This window comes from Phascolarctos cinereus, unplaced genomic scaffold (assembly GCF_003287225.1).
Source record: "Phascolarctos cinereus isolate Bilbo 61053 unplaced genomic scaffold, phaCin_HiC Scaffold_1;HRSCAF=81, whole genome shotgun sequence".
NCBI classification, from domain to species: Eukaryota; Metazoa; Chordata; class Mammalia; order Diprotodontia; family Phascolarctidae; genus Phascolarctos; species Phascolarctos cinereus.
The window spans coordinates 239,813,234-239,841,014 of record NW_027555514.1 but is presented as its reverse complement, the minus strand read 5'-3'; the positions used below and the strand labels follow the sequence as shown (position 1 = coordinate 239,841,014).

Here is a 27,781-nt window from a genome sequence, read left to right as displayed (position 1 = left end):
TCAGTTCTTGGTCTTGTCTTGGGCTACCACAACCTCCATGGCTTTGCACGTGGTCTCTTCATTCCCAAGGAACTGCATGGGCTTGATGGGTTTCACATTGTTATCTAACTCATAGACAATGGGAATGACAGTGGGTAGAGTCAGAACCAGGACAGCTTCTTCAGACAGACTCTCAAGATGTCTGACAATCCCTTGAAGACTATTGCCATGTGCTGCAATCATAACATGTTTTCCTTCTTTGATCTGGTGGATGATTTCCTCATTCCAGAAGTGTAGAGCCTGGACAATAGTGTCTTTCAGGCTCTTACAGGAGGGCAGCTGAACCTCAGTAAGTTCCTCATAGTTTTAGTCCTTGCTGATGTTGCTGTAGAGGGAGTGGTCAGGCTACCCTGGAGATAGCCAGGTTGTCATAAAATCTTCACCTGGGCCTCACCATGCTTAGCAGCTGTCTCTGCTTTGTTGAATCCCATCAGACCTCCATAGTGCTACTCCTTGAGGCACCTAGTCCTCACTACAGGAAACCACATCTGGTCAGTGAAATCTAGTACTGCCCAAAGGATATGAATTACTTTCTTCTGGACAGGTGAAGGAGTTATCAAATCCATAGGCACCATCTCTCAGTGCTTGGCCTCCTTGTGCCTGGCAGGGCTGAGATCTGCATTGCACCAGCCATGGAAGCAGTTCTCCTGGTTTTGTAGGTGGCCATGGCATGGCAGAGGCCTGGGGCAGCAGGCATCAAAGAGACTAGCAGACAGACAAGTGTGCACTGAGCAAAAAGAGTAACTAAAAAAAATTGCTGATTTATTAATATCTGCCAAATGTACATCTGCTGGTAGAAACAAGGTTTTAGAAAAGGGTAACATACATAATTTTTAGCACTTGGTAAGACACTGAGTTAAGATTGTGTAAACATATTTTAACTTGCAAAAGATAACAGTAAACTTTTGCAAGAACTTGCCATTTTTATCTTTTTGAGTAGAATTCCTCCCAGATACTAAGTCACAAGAATTAAGAAGATATATTAGGGGCAAGTGTTTTTTTTTTTTCTTTGGAGGGGGTGTTTGGTGGCAGTGGCAGTGGACTATATCTGTCAAAAAAGAAATATACACCACAGAGATAGTATAAGACTAGGCTATGAGAAAACTTTTAAAAAATAGCATGTAAATAAATAGCTAAATACATGAGCAACGAACAGATGAGTAGATAGATGGATGGATAGATATAAACATACAGATAAATGACAGATGGATAGAAAGATGATAGATAGATAGATAGATAGATAGATAGATAGATAACAGAAATAGACAGGAGCTCTATCCTGAGACTGTGTCTGAATGTAAGCCTCACTTTAATGAGTCTGTGATTCAATGTGAGTACTCCTCTTCCAAGTGAAGACTGTATTCCTGTTTTTTTGTTCTGTATTATTCTTATCCACATTGTCCTGGATATTCTCTATAAAATGTCCACATACTGTGCTAAGGGACATTAGTCTAATTTTTTTTTTAATATGATATGGATACCAGTTCAATGTTTTGTAATGTCCATTAAATATTCCTTCATTTTATTACATAACCAGACCAGATCACTTTCCAGTCAGTCATTTAGGATCATAGATTTAGAGGTATAAAGGGGCTTTAGGTATTATCTGGTCATTTCCTTTCCTTTTATATGGACAGAAATTAAGATTGTAGTCAGAAGATCTATGCTCAAATCTTGTCTCTGTCACTACCTGTGAGGACTTGAGAAAGTCACATGGCATCACTGGATCTCAACTGCCTCATCAAAAAAACTAAAGGACTTGGACAAGATGACCCTTAAATCTTTTTAAGTTCTAGATATATTATACTATGAAAAACTTTTGTTATTCTATGTGATTTGTCCAAGGCCACAAGGGAAATAACTTGTAGAACTGGGATTTGGACAAAGGTGTCCTGTCTTCAAAGTCCAGCATGTTTATTTTTTTATGATATGTTTTCTTTCTCACGTCTTGAGTACAAGTTATCACAGAATGATTAGATATAACAACCTATTTACATACATTATACATTTTCTGTTGTCCTTTGGGTGACCGATATCTTTTATCCTTCAAATAATATGATATTCCATGGTCCACAGCAAGAATATCGCTATAGATAAGAAAAAATTGGTATTCTTCATCCAGTTGTTTTTTCCTATGTGAATTGTTAAGCCAGTCCTTTCCGAGTGATTATAAGCTTTTTTCAAAAGACTCTGAATATTCTTGTGGCTTAATGCATTCAACACAATGTAGTTTACAAAAGGTAATGTCTGAAGGACATCATCATCCTTCAGGACTCATTTCAAACTCCATCCTCTGTAGGATACATTTCATAGTTGACTAAATGCAAGTTACTTCACCTTTAAGATAAAATTCCTCCTATTTCATGTGTATCTTGTATACATCTAACTATGTACATGTTCTCTACCCCATTAGTATATAAGTTCATTTACACCAAGGACTGTTTTTGCTCTTTTTTCCATGCTCAGTGCTTATCATAGTTTATAGATCATAGTAAGAGTTGAATAAATTATTGTCAACTTACTGGTCGATTGAGTCATCATCTGCAGGAAAATCCTCTTTTATTTGGATTCTAGGGCACTGTCATAATTATTTTCCATGATAGAACACCCTGATATCTATTTATAAGTTGTTTTTCAGTTGCCACTAGGGTATACAAAACATTTAATTTCTGGTTTGATAGAAGACCCTGTTTCCCTCTCCCTTCCTTTGTAAATAGCGAACTTGGTGATTTTAAATAGCCAAACTAACTTGATCCAAGCTCCTACACTGGTGATAAAATGCAAAGTTGAAGGAAAAGAGTTATAAAAAGCCTATTTTGTATTCTGTAAAGAAATTCATACATCATGTGTATATATATGTATATATATATGTATATATATACATATATATATATATATGCACACACATATATATGTTTTGTTGTCTAGACAATATGACTCATTTTTCTGCCTCAAAAAAAGGCCTAAAGTGTTCACAAATTCAAAGAATTATTAAAATATGTATCAACTGAGGATCTGAAAAGGGGAATAAATGTTGACTGAATTATTTATTCCCTGTGGTCACAGTATATTCAGTTTTAGTTCTACTATTCAGGCACTGATCAGTCCTCTTTACTCTTTGAAGCATCAGAGAAAAGGGCAGCTCAGAACTTCAAAGAGGAAACTTCCTCTTTCTGGTTGGTGGCAGAGAAGAGAAGAAGGAATGGCAGTCAGTGTAAGTGTTAGTCCATTTATGTCTTTCTGTAATTTTTCACCTCAAATATCTGTATTAACATCCTTTTAATTTAATTTAAAATAATGGAGTACAGAGGATCATATATAGCTCTTTAGTCTACCCCAAAATTTGTAATGCTATTTCTATTTAGAATTATAATGAAGGTACTGGTCATTAGGTCTACTGTTTAATGGATGTACCACATGCTATCAAGCCATGTGGAGGTCTGGTAAGCCTGTTTCTGGAAAAAAAAAAAGTATTATGTGATTGGATTAGAGGGAGTACTCTTTCCCCATCTCAGAAGATGGGTATGGATCCTGTTTCCATTTGGTTTAATGTATTGTAAAGTCTTTTAATTGCCCTCTGAGAGAGAAGAGAGAATGAACAAAAACACTGAGCAGACAAAAGCTGTGTCTCTTCCCTGGTGTCAAGAGCAGCAAAAATTGTTTTTAGCCTGTAGGTGAGGAGGGAGGCAGTAAAGGAAGATCAGCAGCATGTGACTGGTCATCTGCTCTATGTCTCTAACTGCCCTCAATCCTTACTAGGGCTATGATTTGGCAATGAATGCATTTTGTATCTGTTGTATATGATCTTTACTGATTCAGGGTGAATGAGGTTTGGAGGCAGATGAATCACATTCAAACCTTGTGAGCTTCAGAAAAACACAAGTGCCACCTGAGGCCTAGAAATAGAATCCATAGCAAAGTTTGCTAGCAGCCACAACAGCTTTTGGGGAGAATGAGCCCAAAGCCCAAATATGCCTAAAAAACAAACTAGGCCACATCTGAAATGGATATTTGGTTCTTCATATTTCAAGGAAACTGCTGTAGTGATTTTCCACTTTGGTCTCTCTAATTTTTAGAAGCCATCAGGAAAAAAAAATAATTATTTTCTTTTTGTTTTAGGCTGCAATTGTATTTTTCGTTTGTAAATGTAGCTTTTCAGCATTTTCCATAAAAGTCAAACCAGTTCCTTGAATATAAACTTTTGCTTATTTAAATGCTTATGAAATGACATCTATGGTATTGATGTACCCAATATGAGTATTGCAGCCACTATGAGAATTATTGCTTTGGTATCTGTAAGATGCTGGTGCCTAGCTCATGAATGCTTTTCTGTTTTTGTCTTTCACCTTTACATAGACCTAGACTGCTTCTATTACTATGAAATCTTTATCTAATGCCAGTCCAAATGATGAGGTTTACCTCATGGCCTAGAAACTTCAAGTGCTTTTTGTTGTTACTTTTTTTGAGCTTCACATTTCTTTCTGGAGGTTCTGACCTTTTAAAACTCACAAGGTTGTAACCTAGTTTGATCTAAAGTATGGCAAGAGTAAAGAAAATGGAAAAAAAAAGAAACAGGGACAATGTGTTTAAAGTCACATGGTGGACACAGAAAGCAGATTAGGCACTTGGTAATTGGTAAGAGGTAGCAGACAGCAGGCTACTGCGCATTTGGCCAAGACTGCCTAACTCCTCATCTTAGAGGAATACAGCAATTCTGTGTGATGATCAACTTTGAGAGACTTGGCTCTTCTCAGCAATACAATGATCTAAGAAAATTTCAAAGGATTCATGATTGAAAATGCTAGCCACAACCAGAGAGAGAACTATGGAGTCTGAATACAGATTGAAGCACATTATTTTCATCTTTCTGTTTGTTTGCTAAATTTTTTATTTCCTAAGATCTTTCCTGTTTGTTATGATTATTCTTTTACAACATGACTTATGTAGAAATGTGCACAATACAATTGTACATATATAGTTTATATCATATTAGGGGGGGAGGGAGAAAAAAAGTTTTGCAACTCAAAATCTTATCAAAGTGAAAGTTACATGTTCTTTACATTTAACTGGAAAAAAGGAAATAGTATTAAGTGGGAAAAAGAGAGAAAATATATTAACTGTACTAATGTCTATTTGATGTGTTAATTAGAGCAAATTATGTCCTATCATTAAACCCTAGTTTATTTCTCTGCAGACTGGGAAAATAACTATTTTTATACCCGAAACAGCATTGTTTTTAGGTTCAAAATCATTGAGAAAAGATAAACAAGTGTTATATATTGCAAAGTGTAATGTAAATGTGTGTATATTATGATTAATAATATGCCCCAGTTAATTGCAATCTATATTGCCTCCATCACCTCACCACAAATATTCTCACAATGCAGTCAGTTTAGGACCTTTGTTGGCTCAAGGATCATAGCAGGAAAGTATGAGAAGTCATAAGAATAGTGAACAGTACAGACCTACCATGCTGTATATTGAAGGCAAATTAGTGAAGTGATTAAAACATTCAACTTGGAGTTTGGAAGAATGGAGATTTAGACAGTAGCTATGTAATCTTAAGGGAATTATTTAAATCCTCTCAGATTATGTTTCCTCATCTGTAAAATGGGGATAATAATACGATCTACCTCACAAATTTTTAGTGAGGATTACAGGGGACTCTCTCTTTCTCTTCATATATATAGATATATATATCTATATATATCTATATATATAGATAGATATATATAGATATATATGTATGTATATGTATATGACTTGACCAAGGTAACACAGCTAGTGTCTAAAACAGCCTTTAAAACCATGTTCTAGGGCATCTAGATGGTGCAGTGGATAGAGCACCGACCCTGAAGTCAGGAGGACCTGAGTTCAAATTCTGCCTCAGACCAAACACTTGACACATTCTAGCTGTGTGACCCTGGGCAAGTCACTTAACCCCAATTGCCTAACAAAAAAAAAAAATAAAAATCTTCCCAATTTCAAGCCAGTCCATTGCTAAATCCAATATGCCACAGATATCAACCCTAAAGCTACCTGCAAACTTCCCAAGTGGCTGTAATTGGGAAATGTTTTAAAAAAACACAAATACAATGAATTATAAATGTTAATTTATGGTTTTCTAAGTCAGTATATAGCCAGCAGGGCTCCATTTCTACTTGGGTTTGACACTACTGGTGTCAGATTGACTCTCATTTGTTGAAAAAAAAACTACCTTTCTTTTGATAAGCTCCCATTATGTTCATATATAGTTGTGTCCAAGTTGATCAAATGTTTTCTATTAGTTAATATGAATCTCTTGGATTGTGTCATACCCTGACTAGAACCTTTACTAGCCTAAAGGCATTCATTCTATTACAAGTCCAAAAATTCAAGACTTTGTCACAAACCACATTTGAACAAGAAATATTATATTTTATTATCTGAGCATTAAAACACATGAGACACCTTGAAATGTATCCATGTTAAACACTCATATATCTCATGTGCTTTTATTGCTCCTAAACAATCTTCCAATCTTCTCAAAAATGTGAAATCTTCCATACTTTTTAATATATAAGTTATCACAATAGTATGCTCTTTTAACAAATAAGATCTTCTCTTACTGTTGTTTTTTCATAAGAATGTCAATTAAAAAGAATATCTCCAGGTATGAAGAAAGCACCTATTATGATAGATTACTTTCTATGACAATGAATTAAGTCCTGATCCCTGTATGAGAGTGCTTTTATAGAACATTTAAGGTTTACAAATACTTAGTGATATTTCATCATTACCCTCTGTATCTTAATCTCAGCAAATGGAGTTCTTTATATATATATACATATATATATATATATATATATATATATATATATATATATATATTATTGTTCCCAATTGCATGTAAAAACAATTTTTAACATTCTTTTTTTAGTTTGATTCCAAATTCTCTCTTTTCCTCCTTCTCCTCACTACTCCCTGAGATATAAGCAATTTGATATAGGTTATACATGTGTTATTATGCAATACATATTTCCATATTAGTCATGTATTTATGTTGTGAAGGAATGCATAGACAAAAAAAGAGAGAGAGAGAGGAAACAGGAATTCTAAATGAAATATTTAAGCAAACAATATATTTAACATACTTAATATATGATGTACACTTATATATATTTTGCTACACATGATAATAAATGTATATTTATGAGAAAAAAAATTGAAATTAAATACTAATTAAATGGAGAATATGAGGCATAAATATAGACACGAAGTATACATTTAGAATACTAGACATCTTAGCATCATAGTTCCACGCTTTACTCAAAATAATTTTGGTTCAAAAGGACTTCAGAGTTTTTTTGTATAGTTTAGCCTTTTCTTTGTAGCAATGATGGTATTGAACACCAATGAGGTAAAGTGATTTGCCCAATATCTCACAGCTGTTTCATGGTAGATACAGTGGAAGATTCTGGATACGATTCCAGGTCTCTTGACATGGAGTCTAATAATACTCTCACTACAGCAAGATTCTGGAAACTTATCTAGTCCATTCCAATCCAATCCAATCCAATCTAATCCAATTCAATTCAACTGAGTCTAACAAGCATTTGTTAAGGAACTACAATGTTACACACAGTGTGCTAGGTACACTAGTCAAAATACAAGCAAACAAACAGAAACATTTTCTGCCCTTAAAGAGTGTCCTTTTTATTGGGTTAACAAATCATGTACATAGGTAAGAATATACATTAGATATTAAAGAAAAATGAGAGAATGAGAAAAACTGGTAGGATGTGAAAGGTTTCCTCTTGGAAGTGGCACATAAACCAACCCTTGACAGAGACATATCCAAGTTTGTGGTGAAGTTCTGAAGAATGAGAAAAAAATAATTCACTTACTTGGTGGTAATCTGCTCCCAAAGTCCTCCTTCTCTTTGATTGGTCTCATGTTCAAATGAAACACCAAAATCAATAAAAGCATTAGCAGCAATCATTAGCAGTATCCATCTTGAGCCTGGCACACAAAGGCCCAGACCATGTAAGCCAAAGGATTCTGAGGATATTATCAGGTAATGCGGTTCTTTATCATTTATTCAGAAATTTTACATTTTATCTTAGAGATTTAGAGAATGCAAAAATAATCTGCCATTTTCCTCTTCTGACAATTAAAAATATATTTTAATCTTATCAAAATGTCACAGAAACAGAAAAGAATAAGGAAAGAAAATAGGAAAATTTCATTTTATGCCTTTTGCTTATTTGTCAATTGAAAGGTTTCTAAAACTTGTTTTGTGTTATGGACTTCTTGGTCAGTCTGGTGAAGTGTACAGACACTTCTGAGTATAATGTTTTTAAATGAATTAAATAATATTAATAGGATGACAAAATAAATGAATTATGTCAAAATATTGTTGTACAATTTTAATTTTTTTCATGACAAGTCAAAGAGATCCAAGCTCTCTCATATGATCTATAGAAAATATTTGAAAAGATCACAGAAATACAATTGTTATAGAATACAAAAAAAATTAAATTGAAGTAAACCCCTCTATCAAGTACATAACTGCATAGATAGAAGACAGAAGAGGTGACTTAATTAAATTCACATTAAATTATTAGAATAAATTCCACAGCAATGCCAGTATGAACACAGTTAAAGGTGGAAGCAGCCGTATACTGTGTGTAGACATACATATGCACATACACATAGGTATGTATTTTTTAATTTTTCTATAATTATATCTTTATAAACACATATACAAATGTAAACATATTCTGTTTTTGTGCTGTTGTTGTTTAATCATATCCAACTCTTTGTGACCCCAATTGAGATTTTCTTGGCAAAAACACTGGAGTGGTTTTGCATTTCCTTCTCTAGTTCATTTTACAGATGAGGAAACTGATGCAAACAAGGTTAAGTGGCTTTCTCAGGATCACATAGCTAGTAAGTATCTAAGGCCAGATTTGGACTCAGGTCTTCCTGACTCTGAGACATCTAGCCTTATATACACATATGCACATATGTACATTTGCACATATATTCACATATATCATTTATGTGATATATGCAAATATATGTGCAAATGTACATATGTGCATATGTGTATATAAGGCCAGATTTGGACTCAGGTCTTCCTGACTCTGAGACATCTAGCCTTATATACACATATGCACATATGTACATTTGCACATATATTCACATATATCATTTATGTGATATATGCAAATATATGTCTATTTAAACACACACACACACACATATATATATATATATATATATATATATACATATATATAATTACATGTATGCTTAAGTTTATGTGTATGTGTATCTCACAGATAAATACAAAGAGAAAGTCACCCAAGGAAGGAGGCAACTTTAAGTACCATGATCTAGCTAGGTTTGGATTGAAGAAGAACTAGCCATAATGATTAAGAGTTGGGCCACAGAGACAAAAAGATGTATGTAACTATGTATATATATATTTTTTTCCAGTCACACATTTTGTAATGGCAATATTTGTGGGAAAACTGGATGTCTATCAATTATATAATGAGATATGAATGTAATGGACTATAGGTTTTAAAATAAATTCTCCCTTGAACTTAATATAATTTCATTTTAAATATTTAGGTGCTATAAGCTTTGGTGCAGAAAATTAAGTTTTGAATGGATACATAGAGAGATGTATATTTACATATACATTATGTGTGTGTGTGTGTACAAATACAAATATGTTAGAAAAAAGTAGTTGATATAAGTGGAATCAAAAAGCCATTCACCTGAACTTTACCAACATTCCCCTCCAAACAACTTTAAAATAATGCCTCAAAACAAATTTTAGAATGGTAGAGCCAACAAAAGTTTGGGGTGAGACATTTTTTTTAACCTAAGAAAACTTAAGAGGTAGGCAGGAAAACCCTATGGCATAGGAGTGGAGCCCACACACCCAGAGGCAGCAATGGTATTTGCAGCAGCAGGAGCAGAACTTTTGGGTACTCAACCCAGAGTTGGTAGGGGGGTTGGAAAACTGGTTAGAAAGAGATTAAAGGGCATCCTTTTATAGTACTCAATGCAGCAGGTGTTGATTGGCAGCTCTACTGGACATATGCAGTTCTGGATTGAAGTTTAAAGGCCAAGAGGAACACTGATGGTCTGTCAGAAGGGAGCAAGGGCCATGGTCCCAGTTCCAAGGTAAAGGGAATGCTAGTTCTTGCAGCTACAGAAGACCAGGTACAATTCTTAGGTAAAGACTAGAGTGCAGAACAAGAGAGTAAAGATCATAACTTTCTGAATATCGCCAGAAATAAATATGAAAAAAGTAGTATAAAAGAGCCTGAAGCTTGGTACAGTGCCTTCTTACCCCCAAATGAGGAGAGTCTTACTTTAATGTAAAACTCAAAGTCAAAAAATTGACTGCAAAAATGAATGTACATGGGGGCAGCTAGGTGGTATAGTGGTTAGAGCACCAACCCTGGAGTCAGGAGGAACTGAGTTCAAATCTGGCTTCAAACACATAGTACTCACTAGCTGTGTGATTCTGGGAAAATCACTTAACTCCAATTGCCTCAAAAAAAAAAGGAAAAAAAATGAGTGTAAAAAAAGAAATATAAAGGCCATGAAAAGGTACTACTGTGGTGAGGAAGATCAAACCATAAGCTCAAAAGACAACAATGTAAAAAGAGCCATAAACAAAGTCTTAAGGAAAAATGCTAATTTGACCCAAACCTAACAAGAACTCCTGAAAGAATTAAAGAAAGATATAAGATATATAAAAGATATAAAATCAAAAAAAAAAAAGACCAAAACATACAACTAGAAGAAGACAACAAAGTGAAAGCTTCTACATCCAAAGCCTCCAAGAAAATGTGAATCAGTCCCAGGCCATGGAAGAGCTCAAAAAGGATTTTGAGAAACCAGTAAGAAAAGCAGAGGCAAAACTAAGAATGATGCAAGAAAATCATGAAAAACAAATCAGCAGCTTTCTAAAGGAGACCCAAAAACATACTGAAGAAAATAACACCTTAAAAAGTAACCTAACCCAAATGGCAAAAGAGGTCCAAAAATCCAATGAGGAGAAGAATGCCTAAAAAATCAAAATTGGTCAAATGGAAAAGGAAGTCCACAAGCTTACTGAAGAAAATACTTCCTTAAAAATTAGAATGGAGCAATTGGAAGCTAGAGACTTTATAAGAAATCAAGACACTGTAAAACAAAACCAAAAGAATGAAAAAAATAGAAAACCATGTGAAATATTTCATTGGAAAAACAACTGACCTGGAAAATAGATCCAGGAGAGAGAATTTAAAAATTGTTGGACTATCTGAAAGCCATCAGCAAAAAAAAAAAAAATAAATAAAAGCACCCAGACCTCATCTTTCAAGAAATTATCATGGAAAACTGTCCTGATAATTTAGAACCAGAAAGCAAAATAGACATTGAAAGAATCCACAGATTGCCTCCTAAAAGAGATCTCCAAAGGAAAATTCCCAGGAATATTATAGCCAAATTCCAGGGTTCCCAGGTCAAGGAGAAAATATTGCAAGCAATCAGAAATATACAATTCAAGTATTGTGGAAACACAATCAGGATAACACAAGATGTAGCAGCTTCTACATTAAGGGAGCACATGGCTTGGACTATAATATTCCAGATGGCAAAGGAGATAGGATTACGACCAAGAATCACTTGCCCAGTAAAACTGAGAATAATCCTTCTGGGGAAAAATTGTCATTCAGTGAAATAGTGGACATTCAAGCATTCTTGACGAAAAGACTACAGCTGAATAGAATATTTGACTTTCTCATACAAGACTCAAGAGAAACATGAAGATATAAACAGGAAAGAGAAATCATAAGAGACATATTAAGGTTGAACTGTTTACATTCTGCATGGAAAGATGATATTTGTAGTTCCTGAGTCCTTTGTCAGTATTAGAGTAGCTGGAGGGAAGAATTATATGTATTTATATATAGCTAGATACATAGATATTTAGATAGATAGATAGACAGACAGAGGGCACAGAGTGAGTTGAAGATAAAGGGGTGATATCTGGACAATAAAATTGAGGGGTGAGAGAGAATCATATGGAGAGAAGGAGAAAGGGAGACATAGAATGGGGTGAATTATCTCATAAAAAAGACCAAAAAAAAGGCATTTACAATGGAGGGGAAAAGGGAGAAGGTGAGAAGAATGAGTGAATCTTATTCTCATTGGATTTGACTGAAGGACATAATAATATATACACTCAATTGGGTATGGAAATCTATCTTACCCTGCAGGAAAATGGGGGGCCAGGGACAAGAGAGCAGGAGGATGATAGAGGAGAGGGCAGATTGGGGGAGGGGGTAATCAGAAGCAAACATTTCTAAGGAGGGACAGGGACAAAAGAGAGAACAGAATAAATTGGGGGGGCAGGATGGGATGAAGGGAAATATACTTAGTTTTTCACAACATGACTACTATGGAAGTGTTTTGCATGACTACACATGTAAAACCTTTATTGAGTTGCTTGCCTTCTCAGTGAGGATGCGTGGGGAGGGATGAAAGGAGAAAATTTGGAACCCAAAATTTTAAAAACAAAAGTTAAAAATTAATTGTTTTCACATGCAACTGGGAAATAAGATATACAAGAAATGAGGTATAGAAATCTATCCTGCCCTACAAGGAAATTGAAGCGGAAGGAGATAAAAGAAGAGGAGGAGAGATAGAAGAGAAGGTAGATTAGGAGAAGGGGTACTCAGAATGCATGCCAACTTGGGGTGGGGGAAGGGACAAGATGGGGAGGAAATTTGGAATTCAAAATCTTGTCGAAGTGAATGTTGAAAACTAAAAAAAATTAATTAATTTATAATAAAGAAGAAGAGATGCTAATAAATTGGAGAATGGCTGAACAAGTTGTGGCATATGATTGTGATATAGTACTACTGTGCCTCATTTAAATCCAATTGACTTGCAATTCAAAACATCACCTCCTGATGTCATTGATCTTTGAGAAAGAAGGATGGACAACAATCTGTGAGTTAGTAGCTGCCATCTGCAGACCCAATTAGGAAGTTCCAGTTGGGTAATGCTGTTGTTTCTTCCTCATCCTCCTTCTCCTGCTCTTCTTTTTCTCTCTATATCCATGTGGGGAGTTATACTCTTACATGTGGGTACTCTGTCCAAAGGAATATGTGTTTTAATTGTTTGTACTTTGCAAAGTATCTTGGGGTTTGGGGGTAGATTTTTTTTCTTATTCCCTATTTAGTCTATCTTTTTTTTTAATTTTCTGAAAAACTGGGACAATTAACTCTCTTGTCTCATGTAGTTTTCATCTATGATTTCTTGAAATGTAGCTTCAGGAAGACATCAAGTTCTTTGCTTCTTAGGATCTATCCTTGTTCTTTCTTCTAATACAGCTCCTGCTGTGGCTATCGAGAATATTAGGTTACCTACCCGAGTCCTGTATAATATAAAGACTACCTAAATATAATCTATTATTGTAACTAACAGCTATTCCATAATTCACTTAACTCATCAATATTATGCATGCCAGTTCTACTGTGCAGTGTATAATTTAAGATTCCCCATACTGCAACAATTAAGATAACCATTAATAGCTTAATTATTACTTATTTATTTTAATAAGTTCACTGCAAAAAGGAAATCCCACACAGGCTGCTCCTGAAATAGATGACAATTAACATAAAGTTTTTAAAATTACTGTAAAAAAGATGAACAATTAATCAGACCCATGTTTCATGCTAACATATGCATGCCCTAATGCATTGCTTTCAGCAAGACAACAGCTGTTCCTTTATGCACTTTTTTATAACTTCAAGTAATTCTTTCATGATGAATTATGACATATTCAGCCCAACTTAAAAATGCAACCACCAGAATTGAGTCATGTGTAGAGAATTAAGCAAAATCTTTGCAAAAATAAAATTTGATATAGGATCTGAAAAATTTGAAGGAAATTCACATGAGTGTAAGGGAATCTGTCACAGAGCAGTAGAAGCACTCAAATTCAACCACAAGAGATGAAGATAACAAGTCTGAGATCTGTTCAGCAGCCAGAGGTTAGAACTCAATGACTTATCCAGGACAAGAACAAAGATTGATTGACTAAGGTCATAAATCAAAGTTACTATCTTTGACAGGATGTCAGTAGTATGGAGGAGAGCAGGAGAATCATCATTGTGGAGACAGAATAGCTCCAATTCTATTCCCAGAAGCTGACCTATGGCACTGTGCCTTTTGAAAAGTGTAAGTAACAACTCCTTGAAAGAATTGTGAGATGCTGCTAGCGTTTCAGGGAGTGCCTTCATCACTTTATAGCTATAGGAGTATAATGAACTAGGTCATACAATGGAGCATTCTCAGAATAGCTATTCCTGGTGCTAGGTGACTATACGCAAGTTCTGGGGTGGAAGTGGAGTGGGGGGAGTAGGTGGTGGTGGAGGAGACTTCACTTCTTCCCATTTGTGACTTATCAACAAATGGCGTGTACTGATAATGAGGCATACTTTGATTGCCTCTGAAGCTAGAGGAGTTGATGACTCAATGAACGTATAAAAGAGAATAGACAATCTCTCTTAGTTTTCTTTTCCTTTTTGAGTATAAATCATGCAGAATTATCTGAAGCTTTTTTTCCAAAGAGTAAAGGTAAGTAGAGCGAAAAGAATACATAACAACCATCCTTTCCCCACACAGACACCACCACCATCACTACATTTAAGGAAGAATACTGACAAATTCAAATATCTCAAAGTTGTGCAAACTAGAATAGTGAAAGACCTCAAGTTCATACCTAATTAGGATTGATTTGAGAAATTGGAAATGTTGGGTAATTTGGGTATGCCTCAAAGCCCCATTCTATTAATAATTATGAGAGTTGATGAACTTATACTACTTTATTTTTATTTGGGTAAATAGTATTCTTTTCAATTATATATGAAATATTTTTCAATATTCATTTTTATGGGATTTTGAATTTCATATTTTTCTCCCTCTCTCCTTCCCATCCCCCTAAATCAGCTAACAAATTTATATGGATATATCTATAATTGTTTAGAATTGATATTTAAGACTTGCTCCAAATAGTGTTACATGGTAGGTAATCCAAATATTCCTACCCACATATTCTCTAGAATAGAATAGAATAGAATAGAATAGAATAGAATAGAATAGAATAGAATAGAATAGAATAGAATAGAATAGAATAGAATGGAATGGAATGGAATGGAATGGAATGGAATGGAATAGAATGGAATAGAATAGAATAGAATAGAATAGAATAGAATAGAATAGAATAGAATAGAATAGAATAGAATAGAATAGAATAGAATAGAATAGAATAGAATAGAATAAGAGGACTTAGAGAGACTGACAAAGCATGCCAGAGTCACACAACTAGTGGTAGATGTTGGATTCAAACCCAGGTCTTTGACCACAAGCTCAGTGGCTTTTTTCGATACTTTCCATTTCCCCTGAGTAGGTACTTAATCTGTTTATGAATATGACTAATCATTATGTCTAGTAGGCAATTCAGCAGGCTAGTTTAGAGATAGATAAAAACTTGTCACATAGAGGGATGAGAGTGAAGTCAAAATATAGGCAATGGAGAGACATGGAGATTATCAAGTAGATTATCCAACTGATGGAGCTATGTGGGCATGGAGGGAAAAATCAAATAGGGAATGAACAACTAGAAATCAGGTGTATTCATTCCTAATTCAAGGTCCTTAATATGATATCAACATAAATGTAAAAGTACTTACTCCTGATATTTCCAATATGAATATTGAATTGATTTTAATAGGTAGTTTACTAGTTCATTTACTCAGCAATTTTTGTAGGTTTTTATTTATTAACCTTCACTGGAGGTTTCACCAACTCAGAATCTATCCCCAATCATATTTTGAAACCCTATGTTCACTAATTTTTATACCACTTTATTTTTTTCTATTTAGTATTTTAGTTTCTGCAATTGCATATAAAATAATTTTAACATTAATTTTTTAAAATTTAAGTTCCAAATTATCTCCCTTCCTTCCTCTTCACCTTACCCACTCATTGCAAAGTCAAACAATTCAATATAAGTTATACATGTGTAGTCATGTAAAACATGTCCATAATAGTCATGTTGTGAAAAAAAACTAAAAAAAAAAAACTCAAGAAAAATTAAGAAAATAAAACAATATGTTCCAATTGGTATTCAGACACAATCAGTTCTTTCTGTGGGGATGGATAGCATTTTTTAATTATATCTACATCTCTATATATTCCATATAGAAGCTGTGTGTGTGTATGTGTGTGTGTGTGTGTGTGTGTGTGTGTGTGTGTAGACAGAGAGAGTGAGAGAGAGAGAGACAGAGAGAGAGAGAGAGATTGAGAGCTTATGCCCTAAAAATGAGAAAGTTCTTATGAGTTACAAATATCATCTTCCCACGTTGGAATGTAAACAGTTTAACCTTATTAAGTCCCTTATGATTTCCCTTTCCTGTTCATCTTTTTATGCTTCTCTTGAGTCTTATATTTAAAAACTCAAATTTTCTGTTGAACTCTGGTCTTTTTTTTTAATCAAAAATGCTTCAAAGCCCTCTATTTCATTTAACATCCATTTTCCTCCAGAAAGATTATACTCACTTTTGCTGAGCAAGTGATTCTCGGTTGTTATCCTAGCTCCTTTAGCCTCTAGAATATTATATTTCAAGTCCTCTGATGTTTTAAGGTAGAAGCTGCTGAATCTTTTGTTATCTTATCTGTGGCTCCATGATACTTGAATTTCTTTCTGGCTATTTACAACATTTTCTCCTTGACCTGGGTACTCTGGAATTTGACTATAATATCCCTTGGAGTTTTCATTTGGGGATATCTTTCAAGAGGTGATCAGAATTCTTTCAATTTCTATTTTGACATTCAGTTCTAGAATATCAGGGCAGTTTTCCTTGATAATTTCTTAATATATGATATTAGGTTCCTTTTATTTGTTCATGGTTTTTAGGTAGTCAAATAATTCTTAAAGTATCTCTACTCAATTTATTTTCCAGGTCAGTCAATTTTACAATGAGATAGTTCAAATGTTCTTTTCTTTCTTTGTCATTCTTGTGGTTTTGTTCTATTGTTTCTTGAAGTCTCATAAAGTCATTAGCTTCAACTTGCTCAATTCTAATTTTTAAAGAATTATTTTCTTCATTGAACTTTTGTATCTCCTTCTCCATTTGACCAGTTCTTTTTTTAAACTCATTTTTCTCCTTCTTGGCTTTTTGTACCTCTTTTACTATTTGGCCTAGTCTGTTTTTAAAATGTCTTCTTTAAGGTGTTATATTCTTACTTCTCTTACTTGATTTTCAAATTTATTTTTGAGCTCCTCCATAGCCTGAGACCAATTCATATTTTTCTTGGAGGCTTTGGATGCAGGAGCTTTGACTTTGCTTTCTGATTCTGAGTGTGTGCTTTAATCTTCCTTGTAACCACAGTAATTTTCTATAGTCGGAATTTTTCTGTTGTTTGATCATTTTTCTAGCCTATTTCTTGACTTTTAACTCTTTATTAAAGTGAAGTTCTGCTTCCAGGGTGGAAGGCACACTGTCTCTAGCTTCAGCGGTTTCTCACAACTATTTTCAGAAATATTTCTAAGGATCTGTAAGTTGTCAGTTATTTCAAGGGAATATGATCATGGCAGAGGTGGGTTTACTACTCTCCTGGCCTGTGCTCTGGTCTGTGAGTGACCGCAAGAACTCTTTACTGCCCTAGAAATGTAATAAGGGTCCCAGCTCCACTACCTCAAGCTGCCAGTTCTCCTCCTTGCCCTGGGACTGCCACCCAGGATTGTGATCTGGATCCAAGGATGGGCAAAGTAACAGAGTCCTATCTCAGTGCTAGCCAAACGACTGCTATAATCTCCTTCTGACCAGTTGTTTGACCCCTTTATGTTCTGTGGCATGAGAGCTCTGGAAGTTGCAGCTACAGCTACTAATTTAGTGGTTCCAAGGTGAGTTCATGGTTTGCTGGGTCTGAGACTGTGCTGGCTTGGCCTGGAAAATAAATTGAGGAGAAAAAATTTAAGAATTATTAGGCTACCTAAAAACCATGATTGAAAAAAAGAGAGCCTAGATGTCATCTTTCAAGAAATTATCAAAACTTGGCTCTACTTTTATCCAGGTACAGCAGACCTTTCCTGACAACTTTCTCAGTTGTCTTTGGCTAGAAAATTATTTCACCCCGTCCTTTTTTTGGGTTCTGCCACTCTAGGAATTTTTATGGCATTATTTAAAGATGTTCAGAGGTATTTTGGTGACAGCTCAGGCTAGTCACCACATTTTCTTTACCATCTTGGCTCTACCTCCCTGCTCAACAATTTTAAGAAATGAGTACATGTTCCAGATATTTGTGTCTTATATCTTAAATTTTTTCATTCATACCATCCAGGAGAAGGTCAAATATGAAAGCTGAACCTTAAATACTTTTGCTAAATAGTGAGAAGGCAGGACTCATTGGAAAAGACCAATGTTAGGAAAAATTGAAGGCAAAATGAAAAGGAGACAGCAGAGGATGACATGGATAGATAATATTATGGAAACAATGAACATGGACAGATTTCATAAGTTAGTAAAGGACAGAAGGGCCTGGCATGCTGTGGTCCATGAGATCATAAAGAGTTAGACATCACTGAACAACTGAACACAAACAGCAACATCTTTAATATCCTATTTTAAAATATTTCAGATGGGAATCTTTCTAAAATGTATTCTACACTTTGCCACTTTCTGAAATAGAAGATATTGAAAATGACATATTTTTCATGATTAAGAGTGGCCAATTAGGGGCAGCTAGGTGGCACAATAGATAGAACACTGGCCTTGAAGTCAGGAGGACCTGAGTTCAAATCTGGCCTCAGACCAAACACTTGACACTTACTAGTTGTGTGACCCTGGGCAAGTTGTTTAACCCCAATTTCAAAAAAAAAAAAAGAGCTACCAGTTCCAATTCCTTTCATTATATGGCAAAATTATATAGCTCTATATTTGCTTTTTTAGTGTTTTGTCTCATTTCAATGTCATGCTATCTAATATGAGACAGCTAGTTGACATGGTGGATAGATCATTGGGCCTACCATCATGAAAATCTGAATTTAATTGAGCCTTAAGCATTTACTATATGTGTGACACTGGGAAAGTTTCCAATTCCAGTCTGCCTCAATTTCCTCATCTGTAACATGTGGGTATTAATAGCACCTACATCTCAGGGTTGTTATGAGGATGATCTGAAATAATATAGAGTGCTTTGTAAACCTTCAAGCACTGGACAGATGTTAGATTTATCATCAAAAATCATCATAATCCTCATTATTATTGATAATTATTGTTATTATAGAATTGTAGAATCTCAGATTTGGGAAGGGCTTAAGAGTTCATTTAGTCATGCTCAAACTTTGCCAAGTAAGCCCTTCTGCCACATCCCTGAAAAGTTTTCATCTAGTCTTGGCTAGGAAGAAAAAAAAAACTAGAAATAATGGTAACATTTGTAACTTTAGAAGTAGTAGCCTATTTTATTTTATTTTTTGTAGTTCTACTCATAGGAAAGTTATCCTGTATGTGGTGAGGAAATTTTCTTTACAACTTTCAAATATTGCTCCTAGATAGTCATTTTGGGGCCAAGGAGAACAAGTCTAAATCATTGTCCAAATGACAGACTATCAAATTCTTGAAGATTCTTAACTTGTCCCCAATTGTCTTCTTCTCCAGACTCTATATCCCTAGTTCCTTCAGCTGGTCTTTATTTGGCAATTTATGTACTCTGTCCAATATTTTGTTCACTCTCTTCAGCTTATTCCAGACTTAACTATAACATTCCTAAAATGATGGCTGTACAGAACTGAGCGTAGTTGGCCATAAATGGTCTGACCATAATAAAGTAAAGCAAACCATTCAATCCCTCCTTCAGCAAGAATCTGTATCTTAAATATATATATTTTATGCTCTCCTTTTGTACTTCCCCATTATCTATATATTTCATGCAACTTTTAATTATCTATAAGCTAAGAAATATGCTAATAAGATTTTTTAAAAATGCATTTTAAAGGACAAGGCATAATGTATCAGGGTTCACTTGATTTCTAATATGAGTATTCTATGACCTTTCACAATTACTTCTTACTTAGCATCTATGTTCCCAAAGAGTTGAAGTTACTGAAAATGTGTGCTCCAGATAAATTAGGGGATATTATATTCTAATACAAATTTTTTAAAATTCAAGTATTCTTCAGAATGATTTTTTCTTCTTTTCAAAAATAATAATTAGTCTTCCTGACCTTCTTTTGATGTTTCCCTCCTTCATTTGAGAGTCCCTAAAGTAACAGTAATAATTCACTCTTAACATCTCAAGAACTGCACCTTGAAAAATCATAAAGCTCTTTTATGTGAATCACATAATTCAAATAACAGGAGTAATAGAGTGTCATTTTGATTTCATTAACTGAAAGATATGTTCATCACTTAATTTTCATTTATTAAGGAACCATAAAATTATCATTATGTTATGGGATATATGTATGTATATACACATATATCATAAATAGATACATAACTGACAGATAAGAGAGATAATAACAGCTGTAACAATAACAATAACTAACAACATATAGGAACAACAAGTAGCTTGCATGGTGGATAGAGTCTTGGACTTAGAAGACTTAGAAGGTAAAGACTCAGGTCTTTACCTGAGTTTACATGCAGCTTCACACATACTAGCTGTATTAACCTGAACAAGTCACTTAACCACTACCTGCTTCAGTTTCTTTGTCTGTAAAAGTGTTTATAATAATAGCACACGCATCTCTGGGTTGTCATGAGGATAAGACAATATTTGTAAAGTGCTTGATAAGCCTGGAATTGCCACATTAACGATAGCTTTTAATAATGTTAATATCATTGTTATTAATAATTCCTTTAAAGTTGAACTGTTTACATTTCCACATGCAAAGATGATATTTGTAACTCATGAGACCTTTTTCAGTATCAGGATAGTTGGAGGGGAAATATAGAAGGATAGACAGACAGATAGATAGATAGATAGATAGATAGATAGATAGATAGATAGATAGATAGATAGAGGGCACAGGGTGACTTGAATATGAAGTGATGATATCTAAAAAAGAAAATTAAAGGGTAAGAAAGGAGTGTACTGGGAGAAGTGAAAAGAAGTAGAATGGGGTAAATTATCTCACATAAAAGAGGCAATAAACATAAAACTTTTTCAGTGGAGGGGAAGAGGGGGAAGGTGAAAAGGAATAAGTGAACTTTAATTGAATTTGCTTTAAGGAGGGAATAGCACACACACCCAATCGGGTATGGAAATATATCTTACCCTACAGGAAAGTAGGGAGGAAGGGGATAAGGGGGGGGGTGAAATAAGGGAGGGCATATTAGAGGAGGTAGTAATCAGAACAGACACCTTTGAGGAGGGACAAAGACAAATAAATGGGGGCTTGGATAGGATGGAGGGAAGTAGATTTAGTCTTTTACAACATGACTATTATGGAAATATTCTGCATGACAGAACATGTATAGCCTATGTTGAATTGTTTGCCTTCTCAAAGAGGGTGTGTGGGGAGGGAAGAAGAGAGAGAACTTGAAACTGAAAGTTTTAGAAACAAATGTTCGAAATTGTTTCTGCATGCAACTGGGACATAAGACACACAGGCAAAGGGGTATTGCAATCTATCTCACCCTATAGGAAAATAGAAGGAGAAGAGGATAAGACTGGTGGTGGTAATATAAGGGAGAACAGAGTAGATGAAGAAAGAATCAGAATGTAGGTCATCACGGGATGAGGAGAAGCAAGGGATGGGGAAAAATTTTGGAACACAAAATCTTGCAGAAGTAAATGTTGAAAACTAAAAATAAATAAATTGAAAAAATAAATTGCTGATTTTGGCAGAGAAAAAAATAATCCCTTTATTAACTGACTACTATGTGCATGGTATTGTGCTCAGCTCTAAAGATACAAATACAAACAAAAGCAATCCAAAGAATGTTGGAGAGTAGCTTTGGGGGTAGGGTGAGAAATGGAGCATCTCTAAGGCTCCTAGTGAATGAGTAGATTGGGCAGACAGTCATCAATTAGCACAGCAGGATAGTAAGAAGGCTTTCAAGGAGGAAAAAAATATTCCAGAAAGTAGAGTCAAACATGAAGGCAGGCAGTGGGAATGAGGCTGATAATGCTAAACTCAATCCGGCAACCTTCCCAGCAGATTCAAAGGTATCCTTCCCAGAATAACAATAACACAATTATATTCCATGCTTGAAACTTTTCACTAGGAAAACATTTTGTTTTCTCATAGCTGAGGTGGAAAACAGTCACTAGCAAACTATAAAAAGGAGTGGGACCAAAGGGGCAAGAGTAGAGACAACAACAAAAATAACAAGAACAAAGCCTCCTTAAAGCTTAATCTCTTGTCCATTGCTTGGGTAAGGGGACAGAAGCAATAGCTAAATAGTGGAATGTTGGCTACAGGGAAGTACAATGAGAGCCTTCTATGACCTGACACCAATGTGGTATCCATGAAGATCTGGCAGACATTGTAATGCTACAGAATGTTCTCTGGAATAAGTTAGCATCTCTCTCAAGAAGATGTAACTTCTCAAGAGTAAAAGAAATAGTAACTGAAGAGTTTGAGCTAGAATCCAGAAAAGAAAAGCCTGAAAGACAAAGGTAATCATTACAAATATTTTGAATAAAAATTGCTCCCAATAAAGAAAAACAGTTGGGTTTAATCCTTTCCCCTCAGCCTTTCCTCAAGGCAAAAAACCAGGAGCAATCCTTCCTCTACAACCAGAGGAAGTAGAAGCAACTTTGAGATCCAACATTAGTGGTGTGTCTATCATTAACAGGAGAAAAGTCAGAAAGTGAATATTGGGAGGATGTAAAAAACAATATAGCATAAATAAAATATTTTTAAATAATATTAAATAAAAGATTAAAAAATTCTCATTAAAAGTCCAGGGTGCCAAGAAGTAAATCAATAGATACTTTTAAAATCAGAATTAAGGAGAAATAATGAATCCTCAGAGAGATTATGGAATTTATTAACAAATATTGTAATATAAAAGGAGGCCTCCTGATAGCTGCTAATGAACTTTAGAGATTGCAAAGAGAACATGGGGAAAAAAAAGTATCTCTGATTGGTTCAGCAGAGAAATGAATTTTATAATAGAATGAATTAAGAATGAATATAGCTCAGAGCTTACAGTTTTCAATGAAGAATTAAAAAACTCAAATATAAGATGAAATACAAAAATGAATCTACATTGTACATTCCCTCTGAAAAAATTAAAAAGGAAGGGGCAGCTAGGTGGTGCAGTGGATAGGACTCTGGCCTTAGTGTCTGGAGGATCTGAGTTCAAATCCAACCTCAGACATTTGACACTAGCTGTGTCACCTTAGGCACGTCACTGAATGCCAATTCCCTCACCAAAAAAAAAAAGAAAAGAAAGAAAAGAAAAAAGACATTAAGGGATTTGGAATACAAAAATACAATATGAACAAGAGAAAAATCTAGAAGCAAAAGGAGATAATGTTAAAAGAACAAATATCTTCCATACAAGCCAAAACAAATAAGTTTGAAAATAACATGAACAAAGGCAACTTTAAAATAACATGGCTCCCAAAGAAATGTGACAAATTACCAAAAAAAAATCTGAAATAATACTCCAAGAAAAACTTCCCAGTGCTTCTCAATACAGAAGATAAAATACAAATTAAAAGAATTTGTATTGCAACAACACAATGCTCTTCAAACTCCATGTTCCAAATTGTACAAACAGATAGGATCAAGTCCCTCAAATATAAAGGGAAGAAATTTGAAAAACACAAGACTTTGAACAGCAGTCACTGGAGGGAATGGAATAGCATAATCTAAAAATCAGAGAAACTGAAGTTGCAACCTAAAAGAATACACCTCAAGTACGGATCTTAGTCATTTGTGAAAGATGTGTCCATTCAACTAAAGGGAGACATTTGAGTCATTCAGAGAAATTTTTAAAAAATAGAAGATCTGGTTTGCAGACACCTCAAGCAATAAGAAAACAAAATAGGCACAGTTACTAAGGAAAGAATAATGAAATAAATCACTCAATGTTTACAGATTATTTGAAGAGAGAGATACAGAGACAGAAAGAGACAGAAAAAGAAACACAGAGACAGAGGGACAGAGAAGTACAGTGTCAGAGATGAGGATGATAATGATGATGATGGTAATGATAATGATGATACCTACAATCTATTAACAAGACGAGGGGCTTCAGGAGAATTATAGAAGCTACATAAAAGAAAAATTAAATAAATAATCATCATTGAGAACAAATAATTATTGCAGCCAGAACTCCTATCCATAATTACTCTGTCATAGCAATGATCCTTAAAATTAAAAAAAAAAAAGTTTTTAAAAAATTCATATCATTATACCAAACACTCATGATCTCTAACTTATGTGGAGCAAAAACTAAAATTAGACTTAGTAGAAGAAATTTTAAAAAATATTTAGAAAACAGAATAGGGATTAACCTCATAATCCTGTCTGCTCCTAGAGTTTTCCTTAAGATGTTTTCAGTGCAAGTATGGGAAAGGAGATCATATTTCAATACTTTTATTGAATATAAAAAGCAGCATTTTTCCACCTGCAATATACTTTTTGGAATATTATATATAAAAGTATAATAGCAAGATAGAGATTTGTCTGTAGTTACTTTCCCTGTGCATTGCATAGAAAAAATATAAAGAGAAAAATTTATAATAATTATAATTATAAAAACAATAATAATAAGTATTACAGGAATCTAAAGAAGAGGGCCCTACATACCAAAACTTTGATTCAATGACAAATAGCAGTCATATTACCCATGGACAGGTACAGTAGTTTGCTAAACACAGACATAAAAGAATAACCATAGCATAGAGACCTATTGGAGACTTTTTTTTTCTCATCTGATCTGTAATGAACAAGATGTTCTCCAGGTGAGAACAGGAAATAATAAAGATCATGCTAATGACACGATGATAGGTTTCCTTAATAAGGTGCTTTAAGATTTGTACAGAACTTTGCATATATTATCTCATGTGAGATTTACAATACTGTAAGGTAATTATTATTATCCCCACTTAACAGATGAGAAAACAGCTTCAGAACGGTTGTGGATTGATCATATATGTGTAATTGTTAAAATATAAAGGACAGAACAATTCTACAAATATGGAACAAAGAACATTATGCATAAAGCCTCACAATTCTTGAATTTTATTTCTAATTTGTCCATGATCTGTGACTCCTAGTAACTTAGAGTGCTTCTCGGGTTGTAGGATTTGTTCATAACCAAATAGTTAGTGGGTATCAGAGAGAAGATTGCTTTTTTTTGAGTCCAAGGGCCAGTTCTTTTTCTAATAGGCAACAGTGTCTGAAACTGAAAGACATGAAGAACATTAGCAAGAAATTCTTAGTGTGTTTGAAGGAGGGCGAATCATATCCACACATCACAATATTTGCAGGCATTTACAAAAAGTCTATTTGAACCTATTAAGATGATAATCACTAAGAAAAAAAGCACATTTGCTGAAACAATTGAACTATTAAATGGATTCAGAAATTTTATAAGCCATTATTGATTTACTTGGATCACAGATATCTTTTCCTCATTACAGACTGTAATAAGTTTACCTTCACCTGAAAATCCTCCCTGTAAGGCCAAATACCTATTAGCTACCTCTAAGTGCCAGAAAACTTTACATGTTGCTTCATAAGAGATTTTGAATCATCAATTAGTACTTAGGTTATACTTAACATACACATACACACACATGGACAAACACATACATACACACAAATGTATAGATATGTATTTGTATGTGTATATACACACCTATACATATGTATGTATTTTTGTATGTGTATATATACATGCATGCCTGCACACGTCTACCTTTTTCTCTCCCCCTCTCCCTCTCCTTTCTACTACCCATTACCTCCTCTCTCTATGCCTCTCTCCCTCCCTCCCCCTAAATTGATTGTAAATAATGCTCATTCCCACCTTGAACATAATATACAGCTTTTGAATTAGATTGGAAATGGACTTCAGGTTTAAACAGACTTTTATAGGTGTAATCAAGAATTAATTTATAGCATAGATCATTGGATTGAGAGGTGCAAGTTTCACTTTAGATATTATCTATCTTAATCTCATTTTAAACCCTTGAGGAAAGTGAGGCTCAGAGAGACTGCAGGACTTTTAAAAGATCATACAGGTAGTAATTGGCAGGGCTTGGATTTGAACTCAGATTCTGTGACCCCAAATACTGTGGTATTTGTGCTATATCATTCATCCAGAGTTTACAATTGTTAATTTTCTTCAAAAAAATTTTGTAGAAATAGTAGGAAGATGGAAGAGGGAGGCAACCTAGTTTGTAGCTTCTGTCTTTCCTTCATAATGTAAATAAGATGGGGAGGGGGAAGGTAGGGAGAGAGATGCTTAAATATAGCAAATATGGCAATATCAGAAAGGAAGGAAAATACCCCAAGGTAATTCTCACAGAAACAATAGCTGGAAATCAGCTCACTTTCCATCTCTCCCAGTGTGCCCATCCAGGACCGTAGTAAGATTCAAATGAGATAATGGACATAAAGTATTTTTCAAACCTTAGCTCCCTGTTTTTACTGTCACTATTGTTGCTTTTAGCCTAAGGTCACTATGCCTCCAGTCCATTCATCATTTCACTCCTTGATCTTCATATATCCTCCCTGATATTGCTGGGTTCAACCAATGTTTATAAAGTAAAACTCTGGAGTACTGGTAAATGTTCAACCACTCCAGTATCTTTGGCAAGAAAACACCATCTGGGGTCATGAAGATTCAAACATAATGGAAACAACTGAACAATAATCATCTCTAAACAGATGTTTCCCAAAGCTGTGTATCCAGCCCTAGCCTCTCTCTTGAGATATAATCATGTATCACCACACCCCTTCGGACATCTAGAATTGAATGTCCTCTAGGGAGTTTTAAAGCAACATATCCAAAATAGAATTCCTACCTCACCCAGGCTCACAACTGCAGAGTCTTCAGCTCTTCACTCTCATTCACTGCACAAATACAATACATTGTAAAACTTTGTCATTTCTTTCTTCACAATATCTCTTCTCTCTCTCTCTCTCTCTCTCTCTCTCTCTCTCTCTCTAATATATGCCTAATCAGAGATATTTAGATCTCTCTCTCTCATACACACACAAACACACACACACACACACACACACGCACACACACACACACACACACACTACCTTTTGCCTTGATAATTGCAATGGTGCTTGAATTGTTCCCCTCACTCCAAGTTTCTTTCTCCATTCTAATCTACTCTCATTTCACTGACAATTATGACTTTTTTAAGTACTAGATCTGACGATGTCATCCCCCTATTAAATGAGTTTCTGTGTTTCCTGGTACTACACTTGCCATTTAAAGATCTTCAAATCTTTGCCTGCCCAACTTTCTACTCTTCTTACATTTATCTTCTCACATACTTTATGATCTTACTACACTGACCTATCTATAATTCCTTAAACATGACTCCTTTCTATAGTTTTGCTCTGGATATCTTCTGTGCCTAGAATAAACTAACCCCTCACATCCGCCTCACTTTCTATGACTTCTTTCGAAACAGCTGAAATTATACCTTCTGTAGAAGGCTTTTCTCTGTCTCCCCCAGATGCAAATGACAT

General features: G+C 34.7%; 1 pseudogene; it reads right to left on the bottom strand.

Moving 5' to 3' along the window:
* LOC110195953 (phosphoglycerate mutase 1-like) lies at positions 1–27,781 on the bottom strand (annotated as a pseudogene).